The sequence below is a fragment of the Arachis ipaensis genome, chromosome B1 (assembly GCF_059453495.1).
Source record: "Arachis ipaensis isolate K30076 ecotype BB chromosome B1, ASM5945349v1, whole genome shotgun sequence".
NCBI classification, from domain to species: Eukaryota; Viridiplantae; Streptophyta; class Magnoliopsida; order Fabales; family Fabaceae; genus Arachis; species Arachis ipaensis.
Genome location: NC_142436.1, coordinates 87,672,402 through 87,677,567, shown reverse-complemented (window position 1 = coordinate 87,677,567; position 5,166 = coordinate 87,672,402). Strand labels below are relative to the sequence as shown.

At 40.0% G+C, this 5,166-nt stretch overlaps 1 non-coding gene across 1 annotated transcript; it reads right to left on the bottom strand.

The window, feature by feature from the left end:
* Positions 1 to 991: 991 nt before the first annotated feature.
* Positions 992 to 1,099, bottom strand: LOC148577364 (small nucleolar RNA R71). The gene has a single exon (XR_015903704.1). It is a non-coding gene; the product is annotated as a small nucleolar RNA R71 (small nucleolar RNA).
* Between the last annotated feature and the right edge of the window lie 4,067 nt (positions 1,100 to 5,166).

The following is a 5,166-nucleotide window of genomic DNA, read 5'->3' as shown; positions in this document are numbered from 1 at the left end:
TTCCTAACTTCTTATCTTTTCAAAATTTGTTGCAACTAACCAACTAACTTTTTGTTTGTTTCTTATCTTTTTCAAAACCACCTAACTAACTCTCCCTCTCTAATTTTCGAAAATATCTTCCCTCTTTTTCAAAATATCTTTTTAATTAACTAATTATTTCAATTTTTAAAATCTTAATTTTCGAAAATTACTAACATTTTTCAAAAACTATTTTCGAAAATTACTAACTCTTTTTCAAAAATTATTTTCGAAAATCCTCTCCCTCTCTCATCTTATGCTATTTATTTATTCATCTACTAACACCTCTTCCTCACATCACTCACCAAATTCGAACCCCCCTCTTCTATCTGTGTTCGAATTTTTTCTTCTTCTTCTCTTCTTCTACTAACAATAAGGAACCTCTTTACTGTGACATAGAGGATTCCTCTTCTTTTCTTTTTCTCTTCTCTTTCTTATGAGCAGGGACAAAGAAAAAGGCATTCTTGTTAAAGCTGATCCAGAACCTGAAAGGACTCTGAAGAGGAAACTAAGAGAAGCTAAATTACAACAATCCAGAGACAACCTTATTGAAAATTTCGAACAAGTAAAGGAGATGGCAGCCGAACCCAACAACAATAATGCAAGGAGAATGCTTGGTGACTTTACTGCACCTAATTCCAATTTACATGGAAGAAGCATCTCCATTCTTGCCATTGGAGCAAACAACTTTGAGCTGAAACCTCAGCTAGTTTCTCTGATGCAGCAGAACTGCAAGTTTTATGGACTTCCATCTGAAGATCCTTTTCAGTTCTTAACTGAATTTTTGCAGATATGTGATACTGTTAAGACTAATGGAGTAGATCCTGAAGTCTACAGGCTCATGCTTTTCCCTTTTGCTGTAAGAGACAGAGCTAGAGTGTGGTTAGACTCTCAACCCAAAGACAGCCTGAACTCTTGGGATAAGCTGGTCACGGCTTTCTTAGCCAAGTTCTTTCCTCCTCAAAAGCTGAGCAAGCTTAGAGTGGATGTTCAAACCTTCAGACAGAAAGAAGGTGAATCCCTCTATGAAGCTTGGGAAAGATACAAACAGTTGACCAAAAAGTGTCCTTCTGACATGCTTTCAGAATGGACCATCCTGGATATATTCTATGATGGTTTATCTGAGCTATCAAAGATGTCATTGGATACTTCTGCAGGTGGATCCATTCACCTAAAGAAAATGCCTGCAGAAGCTCAAGAACTCATTGACATGGTTGCAAATAACCAGTTCATGTACACTTCTGAAAGGAATCCTGTGAATAATGGGACGCCTATGAAGAAGGGAGTTCTTGAAGTTGATACTCTGAATGCCATATTGGCTCAGAACAAAATATTGACTCAGCAAGTCAATATGATTTCTCAGAGTCTGAATGGAGTGCAAGCTGCATCCAACAGTACTCAAGAGGCTTCCTATGAAGAAGAAGCTTATGATCCTGAAAACCCTGCAATAGCAGAGGTGAATTACTTAGGTGAACCTTATGGAAACACCTATAATCCATCATGGAGAAATCATCCAAATCTCTCATGGAAGGATCAAAGTCCTCAACAAGGCTTTAATAATGGTGGAAGAAACAGGTTTAACAATAATAAACCTTTTCCATCATCCACTCAGCAACAGACAGAGAACCCTAAACAAAATGCTTCTAATTTAGCAAACTTAGTCTCTGATCTATCTAAGGCCACTGTAAGTTTCATGAATGAAACAAGGTCTTCCATTAGAAATTTGGAAGCACAAGTGGGCCAGCTGAGTAAAAGGATCACTGAAATCCCTCCTAGCACTCTCCCAAGCAATACAGAAGAAAATCCAAAAGGAGAGTGCAAGGCCAATGACATAACCAAAATGGCCGAACCCAATGAGGGAGAGGAGGACGTGAATCCCAAGGAGGAAGACCTCCTGGGACGCCCAGTGATCAATAAGGAGTTTCTCTCTGAGGAACCAAAGGAATCTGAGACTCATCTAGAGACCATAGAGATTCCATTGAACCTCCTTAAGCCATTCATGAGCTCTGATGAGTATTCCTCTTCTGAAGAGAATGAGGATGTTACTAAAGAGCAAACTGCCAAGTTTCTTGGTGCAATCATGAAGCTGAATGCCAAATTATTTGGTATTGAGACTTGGGAAGATGAACCTCCCTTGTTCACCAATGAACTAAGTGATTTGGATCAACTGACATTGCCTCAAAAGAGACAGGATCCTGGAAATTTCATAATACCTTGTACCATAGGCACCATGATCTTTAAGGCTCTGTGTGACCTTGGTTCAGGGATAAACCTCATGCCCCTCTCTGTAATAGAGAAACTGGGAATCTATGGGGTGCAAGCTGCTAAAATCTCATTAGAGATGGCAGATAATTCAAGAAAATAGGCTTATGGACAAGTAGAGGACGTGTTAGTAAAGGTTGAAGGCCTTTACATCCCTGCTGATTTCATAGTCCTGGATACTGGAAAGGAAGAGGATGAATCCATCATCCTAGGAAGACCTTTCCTAGCCACAGCAAGAGCCGTGATTGATGTGGACAGAGGAGAATTGATCCTTCAATTAAATAAGGACAACCTTGTGTTTACAACTCAAGGATCTCTCTCTGCATCCATAGAGAGGAAGCAGAAAAAGTTTCTCTCAAAGTAGAGTCAACTAAAGCCCCCACAGTCTGACTCTAAGTTTGGTGTTGGGAGGCCACAACCAAACTCTAAGTTTGGTGTTGAACTCTCATATCCAAACTCTAAGTTTGGTGTTAGGGAAGTCTCAACAATGCTCTGAACATCTGTGAGGCTCCATGAGAGCCCACTGTCAAGCTATTGACATTAAAGAAGCGCTTGTTGGGAGGCAACCCAATTTCTATTTATCTAACTATATTTTTCTTAGTTATATGTCTTTATAGGTTCATGATCATGAGGAGTCACAAAATAAATATAAAAATTGAAAACGGAATCAAAAACAGCAGAAGAAAAATCACACCCTGGAGGAAGCACCTGCCTGGCGTTCAACGCTAGAACAGAGCATGGTTCTGGCGCTGAACGCCCAAAATGGGCAGTATCTGGGCGCTGAACACCCAAAATGGGCAGCATCTGGGCGCTGAACGCCAGAATTGCACCCTGGAGAAGAGCTGGCGCTGAACGCCCAGAACAAGCATGGTTCTGGCGTTCAACGCCAGAAATGGGCAACAAATGGGCGTTGAACGCCCAAAATGGGCACCAACCTGGCGCTGAACGCCCAGAGTTGTGTGCAAGGGCATTTTACATGCCTAATTTAGTACAAGGTTGTAATTCCTTGAACACCTCAGGATCTGTGGACCCCACAAGATCATCTCAGGATCTGTGGACCCCACAGGATCATCTCAGGATCTGTGAATCTCACAGGATCCCCACCCACCTCACCCTCTCTCTCTCCATTCATGGTCATCCCTTCTATTTTTCCATTCACCACTCACATCCATACACACATCCCTCTATCTCCTCCATATCTTCTTCTTCTTCATCTATTCTTTCTTCTCTTGCTCGAGGGCGAGCAATATTCTAAGTTTGGTGTGGTAAAAGCATAAGCTTTTTATTTTTTCATTACCATTAATGGCACCTAAGGCCAGAGAAACCTCAAGAAAGAGGAAAGGGAAGACAAATGCTTCCACCTCTGAGCCATGGGAGATGGAAAGATTCATCTCACAAGCCCATCACTAAGAAAAGGATGGAGCAAACAAGAGAGCACATTCATGAATCTCAATAGGCACATGAAGAAGCTCATCATCAAGAAATCCCTGAGATACATCAAGGGATGCACTTGCCTCCACAGAATTTTTGGGAGCAAATCAACACTTCCCTAGGAGAATTAAGTTCCAACATGGGACAATTAAGGGTGGAACATCAAGAGCACTCCATCATCCTTCATGAAATAAGAGAAGATCAAAAAGCAATGAGGGAGGAGCAACAAAGACAAGGAAGAGACATAGAAGAGCTCAAGGACATCATTGGTTCCTCAAGAAGGAAACGCCACCATCACTAAGGTGGACTCATTCCTTGTTCTTACTTTTTCTGTTTTTCGTTTTCTATGCTATGTACTTATCTATGTTTGTGTCTTCATTACATGATCATTAGTAGTTAGTAACTCTGTCTAAAAGTTATGAATGTCCTATGAATCCATCACCTCTCTTAAATGAAAAATGTTTTAATTCAAAAGAACAAGAAGTACATGAGTTTCGAATTTATCCTTGAACTTAGCTTAATTATATTGATGTGGTGACAATGCTTCTTGTTTTCTGAATGTATGCTTGAACAGTGCATATGCCTTTTGAAGTTGTTGTTTAAGAATGTTAAATATGTTGGCTCTTGAAAGAATAATGACTAGGAGACATGTTATTTGATAATCTGAAAAATCATAAAAATGATTCTTGAAGCAAGAAAAAGCAGCAAAGAACAAAGCTTGCAGAAAAAAAAAATTTATGCGAAAAAAATAGAAAGAAAAAGAAAAAGCAAGCAGAAAAAGCCAAAAGCTCTTAAAACCAAGAGGCAAGAGCAAAAAGCCAATAACCCTTAAAACCAAAAGGCAAGGGTAAATAAAAAGGATCCCAAGGCTTTGAGCATCAGTGGATAGGAGGGCCTAAAGGAATAAAATCCTGGCCTAAGCGGCTAAACCAAGCTGTCCCTAACCATGTGCTTGTGGCGTGCAGGTGTCAAGTGAAAACTTGAGACTGAGCGGTTAAAGTCAAGGTCCAAAGCAAAAAAAGAGTGTGCTTAAGAACCCTGGACACCTCTAATTGGGGACTTTAGCAAAGCTGAGTCACAATCTGAAAAGGTTCACCCAATTATGTGTCTGTGGCATTTATGTATCCGGTGGTAATACTAGAAAACAAAGTGCTTAGGGCCACGACCAAGACTCATAAAAAAGCTGTGTTCAAGAATCATCATACTGAACTAGGAGAATCAATAACACTATCTGAACTCTGAGTTCCTACAGATGCCAATCATTCTGAACCTCAATGGATAAAGTGAGATGCCAAAACTATTCAAGAGGCAAAAAGCTATAAGTCCCACTCATATGATTGAAGCTATGTTTCATTGATAGTTTGGAATTTATAGTATATTCTCTTTTTTTTATCCTATTTGATTTTCAGTTTCTTGGGGACAAGCAACAATTTAAGTTTGGTGTTGTGATGAGCG